This window comes from Moschus berezovskii, chromosome 23, assembly GCF_049115385.1.
Source record: "Moschus berezovskii isolate FMDL1 chromosome 23, NW_MosBer_1.0, whole genome shotgun sequence".
Classification (NCBI taxonomy): domain Eukaryota; kingdom Metazoa; phylum Chordata; class Mammalia; order Artiodactyla; family Moschidae; genus Moschus; species Moschus berezovskii.
This window is the reverse complement of record NC_142482.1, coordinates 51,637,667-51,653,759: the sequence shown is the minus strand read 5'-3', so window position 1 is coordinate 51,653,759 and position 16,093 is coordinate 51,637,667. Positions and strand designations below refer to the sequence as shown.

The window sequence follows — 16,093 nt, the reverse complement described above, 5'->3', positions numbered from 1 at the left end:
CTCTTTCCTTGTAGAGTCGACCACATCTGCCTCTTCATAATGCTCCCAAGTTTTCAAAATCTTATCTCCTTTTCCTGTAATAACCTCCCAACCATGGCCCCTGTCTCTGGTTTTCTCCTCACCACCTCCTACGCTGTGAACACAGTTATAAAGTTAATCTCACTGAAACAGGAGTGGTTCCATCACCAGCTTGCTGAGAAAAATCCAGTGACTACCAACCTCCACTTTAAGACTGTGTCCACAAGCACTGCCCTGTCCATGCTGAAACAATATGTACTCAGAGCCCTCCCTCTCCCCTCCACGACCTGTCCCTGCCCCCAACCCAGAAACAAACAAGCACCATTTTCAAGAATCTGTGAGTGACCGCGATCATGGGTCCTCCAGCATTCAGGCTTCTCTGGATCAAATATTACATCTGGAGACGTGGTTGAAAGGCACATTCTTTAGTCTCACACACATGGTATGACCACCCTGCATTTCCGGTACAATCTTAGCACTCCTCTCTATGAGTGCACCACTGCCAAGAGGGATTCAAACCCAGAGCTTCCAACTCCTTGTTCACATTCGGCTGCTATGCCTTGCTCAGCTATGTTTTGCCCTCGTCCAGATGTCCCTTCTGGAGAAGGAAATGGCAACCCACTCCAGTACTCTTGCCTGGAAAATCCCATGGACGGAGGAGCCTGGTGGGCTACACAGTCCATGGGATTGCAAAGAATCGGACATGACTGAGTGACTTCACTTCAGATGTCCCTCCTCCACGGACCTGGAGCAGGATGCTGCAGTCTGCCAAAGGTACACCTTTGACAGTCTGATACCCCTGGACTGGAATCCCAGCAGCATCCCAGACAAGCTAACCTCTCCTTAATTCAATGTCTTCATTTTTAAAGGAGGATAGTGATTTCTACCTTCTTCAGGAGGAACCAGGCTAGGAGGGCAGCCAGATAACACATGAACTGAGAGGTCGGGCTGCAGACAGACAGTTACGTGGCCGAGACACGGCTGAAGCCTGGAAGGCTGGGGAGTGGAGCTCAACCCCCAGCTGACTTGGATCTAACCTGCCCAGGTTGTCATGATTTTCCACTCACCGTGATGAACTAACATTAGCTCTGTTATTTTAATATTATTATTAATGCTCTTTTGAGTCAATATCATTGAGGCAGGCTTACCTTCTTCAGGTCTGGGTTTGGGGGCTGGCACGTGCATTCCTGTTACAAACATGATCAGGGATGAGTGACACTTCATCCCTAGGTTCACCCACTCCTTCACCCTACAGATATTCATGAGGCACCTACTGTGTGCTGGAAGAAAACCAAAGATGAACGAGCAGACTCGAAAGATGGGAGCTCATGTATAAAAGACTGGATGCTGTGTTTAGGACATGGCAGGGGGCACATGCCCCTCGCAGGGCAACGCTTTCATCGCTGCTACAATTCTGCAGGTTTTCTCTCTTTCCTCTGTGATCATGAGGAAGGCCGCTAGGATGAAAAGATCCACGCAGCCCACATTGGGGAGCTATGCGTGAAGAATAGGGGCTTGCAGAGACACCAGATCCACTGCACACTCCATGACGGAGGAGGGAACTTCTGCTTTAAGTCAGTGAGAGTGCAGGATGGACTCTGCAGCACAAGCCCATCCTGTCCTGACTAACACGATGGCTTTCATTTCCTCTATTATCACCATTTGGCAATTAATCATGTGTAATAGTGCCTTGTGATCATCCTTAAACTCACTGCCCTTTATTTTTTTAAATTTCCTTAACTTTACCTGTCATCATGCCTCTTTAACAAGAGCCTCTCAAACATGGTGACCTTCGTTTCTACTCACAGGGCTCTCCTCTTCACCCTCCAATCCCCCTAAATTTAGCAGTGAGCCTTGCATACAGCAACTGTTCAACTCATAATTGATGATTTAACATTTTCCCATTAAGAAATAATCCCCCTAATATAATGACAATCATTTACTTTCAGTAACTAATGCCACTCCACTGGCATGGATAATTAGGAATTAAGCACAATAGCTACTATAAAACTTTAGGGACTCACCTGGGGCCTATGTCAGCATGGCCTCAGGATTCTTTGTCAACTAATCGAAGGTTGGCTTGATGATCATCTCTTATTTGTGTTGATCCCAGCGTCTGTGGTCCTGTTTAATGATGTGACTGGGCTTCCTATTCTTTCATCTGTACATTTAAATAGTCCTAAGGACCAGCAATGATAACAGCTACAGAAACATACTAGCTGTGAGACCGTAGGCTAGTCACCGTATCTCTCTATGCCCCAGTGTCCATGTCTGTAAGGTGAGAGTAAAAAAATGTATCTTGTAAGGTTGTTGTGAGAATTACATATGTTAATACACATAAGGTACTCAGGAAGTTAAGTACTAAGACACAGCAGTAGGGTTTCCCAGGTGGCACAGTGGTAAAGAACCCAGTTGCCAATGCAGAAGACACAAGAAATGTGGGTTTGATCCCTGGGTTGGAACAATGCCCTAGAGGAGGAAATAACAATGCCTGGAAAATTCAGTGGACAGAGGAGTCTGGCGGGGACAAAGTCCTGCAGGGTCGCAGAGTCAGACACAACTGAGCACACACACACACGAAACACTAAAATCATTTACTGAGCACCTGCTGTCTGGCAGATATTAGGGAAACAGGGATGAATAAGAGGTTGCCCAGTTTCTAAGGAGTTTACAATCCAGCAAAGGGGATTAAATATTGATACCTAAACAAGTAAGTGAATTGAAGTGTTATAGAACCGGATCCAGAAAGTACACACACACACACACACAGAGAAAAGGCAGACTTGCATGCACCCCCAGCTGCACACACACATGTACACAACTCCTGGCTACTGCTTACAAACAAAGTGCTTCTCTCCCCTGGAAGAAAGGAAGCTGGAAGGTTCCATGGAGAACTGACAGCTGACCTGAGTTTACAATATGAATAAGGTACATGCCAGGCAAGATGAGGCACAAAGATATCCAAGTAATTAAATGTAAGAAGAGGCAAAAAACACGTTTATTCACGTATTCGTCCAGCAAAGATTTACCAAATGCCTCCTCTGTGCGTGTATTGCTTTAAGTCCTGGGACACAGTAGTTAATGATACTGACAAGATTTCTGCTTTCGCTCCCTTCTAACAGAGGAGACTAACAATCAACCAGTTAAGAGATATACAAACCAAGGAGCTAGGAAGAAAACCCAGTGGGTTGAGATGGCCAGTGGGAAACAGGGGACACACCAGACTCCCTCCCTCCATATGTAGAAGTGTAGAGAATGAGAGGTAAGAGCAGAGCCAGAGGCCAACACCAGACTCCATCCCTTTGTTTTTCTAAGGGAAGAATTTCCCCTAAACCCTCCTGGCCTTCTACTCCATCCTTTTTCTTTCCCAGGGATGTGGAGTCAGGTACCTGGCTGGGGGCTTAAGCCAGGGTGGACCACACCTCTCCTTGGGAAACAATAACTTCCCTGGGTAGAATTATGCTACCTCAGGGGAGGGAGGGGGAGAATTGGGTTCTCTTTTTCCTTCCTTCTGCACGCAGACAGTGGCCCACAGGCTCAAAACTTCCCTGTAGGTAGACTGTGACCAAGCCCAGACCAGAGAAGCTCTTTGAGATTCTCATCCTAAGACACCGCTTCTCAGTTAACAGCTGCCAGTCGCAGAGGTTCACCCTGGCTCCATCTGCCTTATTACACTTGTCTTATTTCTCAGTTGGCTCAGGACTTGGGAAGGAACGAGTACTCTTTGAAAATAAAGGTTTTCATACAATAAAAACCTTCCCTCCCTCAACAGACCTCAGAACTAAATTAGGAAGCACTATCCTAATCTATCAAACCTGTCATCTTAATGAAAAAATCCTTCCAATCTCTTACTTAATAGCTCCAAAGACACGGTTGGGGTTTGACTGAGAGGTCTAGCTCAAGAGGTATAATAAGGCAAATTCAACAGAAATAGTAAATATTGGGGGAGAAGGGAGATGACTTCAGTGCCACTGTGAAACCCTAGGGTACACAGTTCATGGTCTGTAGCCACAAAGAGGAGGAAGAGGAAACGTGAAATCTTTAGATAGTCTTACCTTATGATTTCGTATCTACATGTTTTGTTAAAACCACACCAGTAAACGAAATTTTTGAATTTATCTTTTCTCTTTTAAAAATTGAAAAACGTTTAGTATTTACACACTTGCCTCATTGCTTTCTTATGAGACTGGATGAGACCAAAACATTATCATGAAGAAATATTAATGGTATAGTTACTATCTACAAGACTCAGCTCTCAGCATTAGAGAAATAATAATTTTTAAAAAGATGAAGAGTAAGAAGGATGGCTCCTAGGTTCTTTACCTAAAAAGACTGCTCAGGCCCCCAAAGTATTATGTATCAAAAAAGGAAATACAAATCAAATGTCAAATAGATGGCAAAGATTTTCTAAATGAGTCAAGAGTTTGGTGGGGGGAAGCATCGGCTAATATCCAGAGTGATCACAATGGTTTCACAAAGGATTTTTTTTTTTTGCCACAAACATGTCATGTGGGATCCTAGTTCCCCAAGCAGGGATTAAACCCACACCATCTGTATTTTAAGTACAGAGTCTTAACCACTGGACAGTCAGGGAAGTCCCCATGGAGGACTTTAGAGATGAGAAAACATCAAAGAAATGTGAAAACCCCACCTCCACACACACACGCTGGAGAGACTGCACTTAGAAACTGCACCTCTGGTGGAAGCCCCTAGAAGATATGCCATGTGCAACGGATCGCTGGGTGCAGCCCTACAGGGCCTGGCCTTGCACTGCCCTGAGAGGGGTCTCCTCAACCCCCCATGGACCACGTTAAATGTGGCCTGTTTCCCTAGATTCCACCCTGCTCTGTTTCCCACTTTCAGCCAGGAGCAGCTGAGCACCATGTACAGGAAGCATTCTGCCCACCATGCCCCTCTGCCAGGGACGCCTGGCCAGAGGGCTGATTAGAAGAACAGGCTCTCACCGACTCGGGCTGGGCGGTTCTCTGCCAACACACTCGGAGACCCACAGAATTTGACTACAGAGACCGCCTTCCTCTCGTCGAGCCCCCAGCTCGGTGGGGACAGGAGGCCAGTGTTGATAGCAGAGACGGGTAACAATGACCCAGCCCACAGTTTCTACAGGAGAGGAAAAGGCGGGCCGGAATAACATGGAAAAAAAGGCAGGGGGCATAGGGCTGTGTTCATCCTGCACCGGACACACAGGCTGCCACGGCCATGATATTTTTTCTGGCTGCACAGACATGTTGCTATGGAACCAATACATGCCACTGCTACTTGGCCTCTGGCAAATAAAATCGCAGCGCTGGCAGGCGTATTTCCCTTAAAGGGATACCATCGAGGCTGGGAGCTGTTCGAGCTTGGGAACAGCACCAGCATTGTTCTGGATCCAGTCCCACCGAAAACCATGAGCTGGAGCCCAGTGGACCCCTGTTTCCCAAGGTGGACACTTGCTCAGCACAGGAAACTGTGTGGTACCAACACAAGACGTGGGGATCAGCCTCTGAGTTGCTTTTTAAGAAATTCACAGCTTCGGTGTATTTTTGGCTCCCCGTAACCAGTAAAAGCAAACAGTGTGTAGATTTTGGGGACAATGATTTGATGCCTCCTGACTGTGGACTTCAAACTACTTACAACCCAGCAGGAAACCGCAGTTGCCATAAGTGGCTCAGCGTGGGTTCAGGTGGTCCTTAGTTTACTGCTTTAACATTCCTCAGTTCATACCCATCTCTACCAGGTTTTTACTTAAAGAACAGCACAGAATAGGCAAGGATATTTGGCACTTTCCCCCTTTTCCCAAGGCCCTTAACTGTCTCCTGTTTTAGTTGTGATCAATCTCTTGGTTCCATCAAGACCCTCCGATTTCCCCAGGGAGCAGCAGACCTCGGCGCTCCACCTTATAGTCGTGTGCTCTGGGGGATAAACCTTCTGGGCTTTTCTTAAACAAGATGAGGGAATGGAAACCCTCACACTTCTAATGATGCACAGTTCATGCACAGGGAGTACATACATGGGGACAGGAGGCATCAATTCTAGAGTAATAAGCAGGCGAGACAGGTAGTCCCTTAGTGGATCAGCAGTCCTTGTTCTAAATGCTATACAGTATGCTGGTAGAAAGCAGACTATCCCTGTACCCTGATGAGCAGAAAAAGCAAGTTCCTTTACAAGGACTCCAGGAAGGGCTGAAGAGACGCCCTCTGTCTGTCAAGATAAAGTGATTAAATTGAGAAGTGGGATTCAATGAGGGACATGGGCTCTCAATACTGGGTTTAGACCAAGCTCTAGAAGTCATGAGACATTTTGAAAATAAGTGCACTTAGATCGTGAGCCTAAATGAAGGTGATCCAGAGCCAGGTGTGGCACAGGTGACTTGAAAGAACCACAGGTAGGTCCACCTTCTGGGATCCCACATTTGTACAGTCTCCATAGTACCCCCCAACTGCACTCTCACGTAAAAAGCATACTTTTTTTTCCTAGAGAAGGAATGCTCCTCCGAGAGTCTATGACTGCACGCCAAATTTGCACAGCACAGCAAGAACCCTGTTAAGCCCCGCTCTGCAGGTGCAGGCAGTCCCGGCTGGGGGAGTGCTGCTCTGCAGATGCAGGCAGTGCCGGGTGGGGGCGTGCCGCTCTGCAGCTGGCCTGCATGCACTTACAGGTGCACCTTGGAGTCTAGCAGCAAAGCAGGTGGACACGGAGTCCCAGTATGTGATGGGGTGTTGCAAATGCGGTGGTTTGGGAAAGGTGCAAAGGAAACAAAAAACAGAACTTTTCAGATGAGGTCTCAAACAAAAATGGTTCTGGGTACCACCATGCCATCAGTTTCTTCAGGTAGTAGCCAAGTACGAGAAAGTTAAATAGGGGTGAGTGCTCCTCCTGCCACTTGTCTTGAAAGATGGACGTATGGTGTGGTGAGGGTGCCTTCAGTCGTGTCTGACTCTGCGACCACATGGATAGAGCCTGCCGTGTTCCTCTGTCTATGGGATTTCCCAGGCAAGAATACTGGAGTGGGTTGCCATTTCCTCCTCCAGGGGAACTTCCCAACCTGGGGATCAAACCTAGGTCTCTAGCCTCTCCTGCATTGGCAGTGGATTCTTTGCCATAGGGATAACATCAGGTTGAACCACCTGTTAACTGTATCCTCAGAGATCACTGGGATTCAAAAGACAGCACTGTGTGGGGTTGGGGGGCCATGACTGCACACAGCTGAGAGTCCAATGCCTCCTTCATAATCTAGGCTCAGAAGGGGGTGGCGGGGGAACGGAAGCCCTCGGGACCTCAGCTGTCCCATCTGTACACAGGGGCTTTGCCAGATGGGCTCTAACGTCCCATCTAGTGCTCACATCCGATTATTCTCTGCCGTGGTGTTAAGACAGTATGTCACATGAACAAAATGCATGGGTTCTCCTTGCCCACGGCCGTGGTTCTGTACATCAGCCACTGGAGAAAAACTAAAAAATTTCCTCTCTTATCCCTTCTGCGAGATGAATAAGGTAACAGCAACGAAGAAGACCAACTGAGAGGAGACAAAACCTGTGAACAGCCAAAACAAACAGCAGAAAAACACCAGGGGGAACCCTCCCCTCGGAAGGGAAGAGGAGACGCAATGAGTAGGAAGAGTATCTCGGTTCCAGATGGGAGAAAGCCTATGGATTATGAATGCGTACCAAGCAAGGCGAGTCAAACACACCCGTGAAGGAGTCAAAGGATCACTTACCCTGTGAAAACAGCAGTCTGGTCTCTCGTCACCCAGAAAATGGACTAATTTCTTTGGAAAACTGGAAGAGAAAAAGAGATTAAAATTAAAACATTAAACCCATCCTATAGATTGGCTTGGGGACGTGGGCCAGGGAGATGAGACCCCCTAGCGCCAGGCCCCTGGTCACTTACTAGGCACACAGCTAATGTCTGAAGACCATGGACCTCCCACCACTTGGCTGACTACACGGATTTTAAAGACGGAGCTCTGAACAATTAATATGAAGAAAATAATCACGTGCATGATTCCTTTATCTCCAGAGGAGTGAACCTTTGAAAAAGGAGCATCGTGGGGCCGCACCCTGTGGGTCTTCAAGCCTTGTAGTTGCCCAGGCTCGAGATGGGAGGAAGAGCCCAGAGACAGCGACATCTGCTTTACTGGACAAGGGAGTCCTTCTCTGAGGCCTTGGAGAGACAACTCCCTGTGCGCGACAGACGATGCGCGGAACACGGACATGGCCACATGCCTCACTAATTGGGGGAGGAGGCTATCATCTATAGGGGGAATGGAGGGCAGGTGGGCTCCCCCAGTTACCAGGGAAACCCAGAGGCTAGGGCAGAGCAAGCATGCAGGTGGCTACTGATTCAGTTCAGTTCAGTTCAGTCGCTCAGTCGTGTCCGACTCTTTGCGACCCCATGAATCACAGCATGCCAGGCCTCCCTGTCCATCACCAACTCCCGGAGTTCACTCAAACTCATGTCCATCGAGTCGGTGATGCCATCCAGCCATCTCATTCTCTGTCGTCCCCGTCTCCTCCTGCCCCCAATCCCTCCCAGCATCAGACTCTTTGCCAGTGAGTCAACTTGTCGCATAAGGTGGCCAAAGTATTGGAGTTTCAGCTTTAGCATCAGTCCTTCCAATGAACACCCAGGATTGATCTCCTTTAGAACGGACTGGTTGGATCTCCTTGCAGTCCAAGGTTACTGATTTAGCCTTGTAATTAAGGGATTGGATAGTCATGTGAGTGAAGCTGAGCCTGGTGGGGCAGGTGATGTAGAGACCAAGGGAACTGCCATCTTGATTGGCCTGACCATATGATACATAGTCCACATATGTCGTGGTGCCTGGGAAATAATTTTTAGGGAGACCTTTAAAACCCCCATATCTGCACCCCCACAATGGGGCTAACTTAAGATGTCTTCATAGTAACCACAGCATCCCATCACGTCACTTTGCCTTCTCCCAAAATGGGGTACCCACAACTCCATCCAATCCCTCCCCCCCACCACCACTGAAGTCCATGACCCCAACGGGATCCATAACTAAGCTCCTACGGGAAGGGGGACTTGGCAGAGAGGCGCCCACATATCAGGCAGACTGAGTAATCCCGTGAGGAAGCCGCGGTGTCTGAGATAAAGTGTGGGAAAGAACCGAGATGATGTGAGTGTTGGAAGAGGAAGCCTGGAAGACAAAGGCAGATAAGGCGGTGACAGCCACAGACTATTTAATCTGCATCACCCAAGGAACTCGGCGCAAGATCCAAGTTTTTAAAAATTTCCACAGGCTGTTTTCAAGACGCCTTTGCAGGTTCAGGGGCGGAGGAGGCAAGGCGAGCCTAGCTCCCCAGACTGGTAATTTTCACACGATCCCAGAGTACCGGGGATCCAGTCTCCAGCCACTGCTTTTCCTTCCTTTTCCCTAAAAGGAAAAAGAGCACTGCGACCTCTAGGGCTGGATGGAGAGTCTCCTCCCAGGGAGGTGTCCACTGGCCACAGATTCCCAGACTCGGTGCCTCAGAATCTTCTAGGCTGCCTTCACAGCCCCAGGGAGAAATCCCCCTCCCCGACTACCAGCCTGTGCGGGGAGAGGAGAGGGGTACAGAGACCACGTGATCCTGCCTCTTGGGATGTTCACACACTGGCTGGAAACACTGCAGGGAGACACTGCAATCCCTGAGAGATGGTCCTGGCCCCACTGGTGAAATCTCTGAGCACTGTCTTTCGAAAGCAACGCTTTGCAATTCACTCGCATACATTAACCTTTTCCTCTTCAAGGCAGCCAGGAGGTCCAGAGAGAGGTTCACCAGGACCCCACACACTGATTTCAGAGTCAAACCTGAATCTGAGTCTCAGATGCGTCACCCACCACCTGTGCAATGCCGGGGACACAAACTCTCGGAGCCCTTTCCTCATTTGCATTGATGGTGGTCATAATACCGACTTCACATCATGCCTTGGGTTCTCAGTGCAGTGCTTGGCACGCAGAAGAGACTTAATGAAAAGAAAATCCCCTAATGCCGTGCAGCATAACACGTTTACAGATCTGTGACGACAAGACACGGCAGAGAAAACTGTGGGTATCTGTATTGTATTCTCTTTTTCTCCAACCCCCACAAATGAGATGAGAAAAATGAAAACAAAGGAAAACCATTTACTGTGAACAATTGGGGCTTGTCAGGTGGCTCAGTGGTAAAGAAACCACCTTCCAGTGCAGGAGACTTAAGAGACTCAGGTTTGATCCCTGGGTGGGTGGGGAAGATTCCCTGGAGAGGGAAATGACAACCCACTCCAGTACTCTTGCCTGGAGAATCCCATGGACAGAGGAGCCTGGTGGGCTACAGTCCATGGGGTCATAAAAGTCGGACACAACCAAAGCGACTAGGAACACGCCCACATGAACAATTAGGTAATACAGATAAGAAGGGGAAAAAACCCAAATAATACAAAGCAGCAAAAGTTCCACTAACAGCACTTTGAACATTTTCACTTCTACAGCGGCAAGCTCTCAGCTATGCTCAAATATACAGAATATAACATACACACACTTATATAAATAAAATTACATACATACAATGTATTTATAACATTCTGTGATACCACTCATATTGTTCTTGTCTATTATCTTCCTTGTTATATTGTAAACTTCTTTTAACATCAACAAATCCATCCCCATCATAATTGTTTAAGGACTACAAGAGTATTGTGATGTAAGAACAAACCACTACATCCATATTTGTTGAATTTACAGAATTTATCCCACATTTATGAGAAATGACTACACTTGTGGTAGCATGGGATTCTTTTGCTTCTACATCTTCATCAAGATTGAGAAAGGCAGCGTGTATAAATATCAGAAGCCTTACCAACAAAAAATTGTTTTGGTTTGAGTGGTTGTAGCTGAGAAGACTACAAACTAGTACATATACTGCAGGGAATAATATCACAAATCACAATATTCAGTGAGTTTCCAGTATATTGAAAGGGGACAAAATTTTAAAGCCTAGGACTATCCGTGGATATAGATGCCTCTTTCAAGCGTGAAAATCGTTAAGTCTGAAGTTCAAGAGGTATCCCTGTTGGCAGCCCGATTGTGGTGGAGTGACTTCATGGTACAGAGAAGTAAACTGAAAATTGTAGACCCCTGTGTGAACCTAAAAATTATAATCACATTATATGAACTAGAAAACTTTAAAAATAATTAGGATTTACCATATTTAGAAGATAGCAAGAATGGGAAAGTTTGTGCAGTCTCGATATTTCTAATCTAATTTCCTTCTCAAAGAGAATGGTCGGTTTGGTAAAAACATACGTGATACAGTTTAACTGAGTTGCATGACACATGCTTGTCCGTGACTGAGAAACTTGTAACTGGGAAAGTGAAGGTATCCCCACAATCAGCAGAGTGTAGAGTGAACTCTTCCTCCAGTTATGAATGGAACCCTTTAATGCATTGCCAACCCTGCTCCTACAAGCAGGCAGGAGGTGGGGAATTGCCAGGGAGCACAGAGAAAGAAAGACAGGACACACTGTGGCAGCAGAGAAATGCCAAACCAGATACCAGCTGAAAAATTCTGGTATCTGAGACCAAAAGTGGAGAGACACAAGAGTTCGACTTGTGAAGCCGAAACCTGCAACAAATGCACAGGTGATAAACCCTTCACATGCTACGTTCTAAGAAAAGTTCATGCTCTGTCCAGCTTATGCAACTTTTAGGGGAAGCAACAATTTGTGGTGGGAGGCATGTTCTTAGAAGAGATTTCTACTGTTCTATGTTGTCCATGAGTAACAGCATCAACACCTGGAGATAAGAACTTAGATCTTAAATTTTAACTCTGGATGGAAGCAGAGAAAGCATCTCTTCCACAACTCTCTCTAGGGACTTTACTGTATGGAGGAACATGGAGTGAGCTACGTTGAACAGATCTCTTTTGATGGTACAGTTCAGGAGCTTGTGAGAAGTTCCTAGATCTAACCATGAACTTCTTGCAGGGACAGAGTTTCTGCTTTGCTTCACTGTTGTGGTCCCTGCTTTCTGCATGAGGGAAAACCAGATGGTCAGGCTGTGTTGTGCGCTATCCAGTATAATGTCTCTTTTCTGCAGTGGAACCTAAATGATACACGTTCTTAAATGTGCTTTCAAAGGGACCTTTGCATCCTTTGATGGTGTAGGTGAGCTGGCCCAGAGTGCATTCTGTAGAGCAGACCCAGCCATGGAAAATGAAGGTTTAGATTCTAAGACACCCCCATCCAATTGTGTGTCTCTGGTAAATATGATGTAGCTAGGAAAACTGGGCTGATACTCTCTATTCTACACTTGCAACATATTTTTGGACTACTGATTTAGGAAAGTTCTGTGTTGCCACTGTATAATGTCATCCTGAGTAAGCACTGGATTCCTTAATATTAACTATTCCCATTTACTGGGTGGCTAATTATGCCAACAAGGGCTTCCCTGGTGGCTCAGCAGTAAAGACTATGCCTTCAATGCAGGAGACACAGGTTCAATCCCTGGGTCAGGAAGATCCCCTGAAGAAGGAAAAGGGAACCACTCCAGTGTCCTTGCCTGGGAGATCCCATGGACAGAGACGCCTGGTGGGCTATAGCCCATGAGCTCTCCAAAGACTGGGAAACAACTTTGTGATTGAACAACAACACTTAGCCAACAAGTTTTATCTACTATCTTTAATCCTCACAAAATCTCTGTAAAACAGGTTCTCTTAGACCCGGCATGCAGATAAGGAAAGCAAGGTTCAAGACAAGTGGCCTATCCAAGGTTACATAACCAGTAGGTGACAAAGCAAGAATTCAAAGCCAGGTCCGCCTGGCTTTCCTGGCCAAAGAGAAAAAGAGAGGAGCACTGTGGCAACAAGCATGTGGCTTTCTGTGTGGAAGCCCTGGTACATAGCATTCTGTTGAACACAAAAGCCAGCACTTGCTCCCACTAAATAAGCAGACATTTCTTTTTCAGGTTATAAAATAAATGGGGGGCAGCAAGTGAGGATGCTAGAACCAAGGTCACCCACAACAGTGAAGGGTGACTCGTGCCATCCAACAGGCACTGGGCAAACGTGCTTCAGGCAGAGGAGCAGGACCAAACTGCTGACAGTTGCAATGACACAAAACATAGCCGCAGCAAGTTGCTCGAACAATTACTTTGCATCATTCTGATTATGAGCCACAAGCATGCAATCAACAGCACAGAGATGATCTCAAATGATCTCCATCAGCATTTTACTTCAGCTATCAAAGCAGATGGAACAGACTCTCATCTGACCTAAACACAATGTTAATAACCCACATACGAAGAAAGTGCAGGCAGAATAGTGGCACAAGGGCAGTGGCCTTGCTGGATGCCAGTGGTCATAATAGATGCACTTTATTTCATTCAACTTTTCCATTTACTACCTCAGAGTAAATAAATACCATTTATGTGTTTCTCATCTGATACACTTATCCACAGTCTAACTCAATTGAAACACTTAAGTAAGCTTACAAATTCCCCAGACTTAATAATGCATGTGGTACACATCTCTGCAATCATATTCCATTGTAAATTTTTGTGAGTTTGCATTTCCCCCGCTCAACTGTGGCCCAGCCCTGAGAGCAAGGAATTGACATCATTTATTTCTGTATTCCCAACATCGAGTCCAGTGTCTGGCATCAACAGTAGACAACCAAAATATGCAGAAATGAATGAAGTCTCATTGGGCCATAAATAAGAAGGCACACTTACTGAGCACATGAATGACCCCCAAGTTGTTCTAAGGGCAAGATCTGAATTCCAAAATGTGTCTACAAATTAAAAAGATTTGGGGAAATATACACCATGGCTGCAAGGAGATCCAACCAGTCCATTCTAAAGGAGATCAATCCTGGGTGTTCATTGGAAGGACTGATGCTAAAGCTGAAACTCCAATACTTTGGCCACCTCATGCGTCGAGTTGACTCACTGGAAAAGACTCTGATGCTAGGAAGAATTGGGGGTGGGAGGAGACGGGGACGACAGAGAATGAGATGGCTGGATGGCATCACCGACTCTATGGACATGAGTTTGAATGAACTCCGGGAGTTGGTAATGGACAGGGAGGCCTGGCGTGCTGTGATTCATGGGGTCGCAAAGAATCGGACACGACTGAGTGACTGAACTGAACTGAACTGAACTGATACCATGAAAATCTGTTCTTAGGGGGAAAAACACACAGATACAAAAATAAGGAAATACCGCCCTCATACCAACTGAAGAAAATCATTTGCAAGGGGATTCCCACCAGACTGTGCTCAACATTAAAGCCTGTAAACTCGTGGAGGAGAGAGTATTTTGGGAGCGGTTTCCAAGGAGAGCAATTAAAATCACTATAGGTTAGGAACCACATCTGGAAGAGAAATACTGATTATTAGATTATGGGGGGAGGGGGAAGAATTCAACTTCTCAAAAAGTAAAGGAAAAAGGCTATAAAGCTTTCAATAGATCAGCTCTAAACCAACGGGCTTTCCTGGTGACTCAGTGGTAAAGAACCTGCCTGCCAATGCAGGAGACATAAGAGACCTGGGTTCAATCTCTGGGTCAGGAAGATCCCCTGGAGAAGGAAATGGCAACCCTCTGTAGTATTCTTGCCTGGGAAATCCCATGGATAGAGAAGCCTGGTGGGCTACAGTCAGGGCAAGAGTCAGACGTTTAGCAACTAAACAACAACAGAAAATGAAAACTAACGCTTCACTATGGGTTGGGGCAGTAAGCCTCATGAAATGGGATAAAGCCTCTATTTTGCCTTTAGATAAATATTTTATCTACAGCAAAATGTGACATCTCACCAGATTCATCCATTATTGAGATCCTATTTGGATTGTACTGAATGGTTACCTGCCATTCTGTGTGATAAAGCATTTTCAGGTAGACGTTACTCCTAGCTTTATGATTTCCTGGGAGCCTGTGTTTGTGGGTGATTATGAGTATATGTTGTGTGTGTGCAGGTCCAGAATTTCCAATGATCTCAAAGGATATTATAAATAATCTTTTTTTAAACTTTTATATTGGAGTAGAGTTTATTAATAATGTTCTGTCAGTGTCAACTTCACAGCAAAGTGATTCAGTTATACATATACATGTATCTATTCTTTTTCAAATTCTTTTCCCCTTTAGGTTGTTACATAATATTGAGCAGAGTTCCCTGTGCTATACAGTAGGTCCTTGTTGGTTATCCAGCAAAGGATGGATATAGTTTGGGAGTTTGGGATTGAGATGTACACACTGCTATGCTTAAAATAAAAACCTTTTAAATTGAATATTTAATATCCCTGAGTTGCCAAAACACACTATATAAGCTCCTCAAAGTCCGTGCCCGTACACCTTAACAATTCTCCTAGTTATCAGCATAAGTTCACTGCATGAACGGCTAAAGGGCTGAACAGAGAGCAAAACAAAATCAGCAAACCAACGGTATCTCAAAATTCCAAAATTGACCATTACTACCTTAGCAAGGTTGTACCTCTGGCTTGGAGGGAGTGGTAAAAGAAGCAGGATGCTATTTTTAGAGTGAAAAGCCACGAGTTTTCTGTGCTGTACATTTCACAGCCATGTCCCTGCAGTATGACTCCTCTTACTGTAGGTAAAGATCAGAGCTACTTCACCCAAGCTCAATATAAATAGGGACTTTCACAGGGCAAAGGCAAGCATCAAACACTGTGGCTTTTTTTTTTTTTTTTTTTTTGGCTATGGCATGTGGAATCTTAGTTCCCTGACCAGGGACTGAACCTGCGCCCCTTGCACTGGAAGCGTTGGAGTCTTAAACCACTGGACCACCCGCGAAGTCCCCTAGATACTGTAACTTTAAAAAATGTTGCCTGTGTTAGAAACATTTCAGTCACACTGGGCAGGAGTCCTGGTGGTGCTAGATGCAAAAGTTATGGCCCCAGTCAAACAAAAAAGGCTTAATTAAAGAACACACCTGGACACAAAGTTGGAGTTCAGCAAATTCTCAAAAGTCATTTTCTCTTACATCTACATGAGCTTTACAGCTTTCAAACTACTCAAGTATAGAGTGAATGGTCAGCCAACACCACTATATTATATCAATTGTTTCAAAAACGGTACTTCTTA

At 45.8% G+C, this 16,093-nt stretch overlaps 1 protein-coding gene across 9 annotated transcripts in view; it reads right to left on the bottom strand.

Moving 5' to 3' along the window:
• Positions 1-16,093, bottom strand: part of ATXN1 (ataxin 1) — a 412,658-nt gene that overhangs the window by 175,269 nt on the left and 221,296 nt on the right. For all 9 annotated transcript variants that reach the window (XM_088831365.1, XM_088831363.1, XM_088831364.1 and 6 more), the window contains one exon: positions 7,736-7,796. The gene's annotated coding sequence lies outside the window, so the exon portion shown is untranslated. The remainder of the gene's footprint in view (positions 1-7,735; positions 7,797-16,093) is intronic.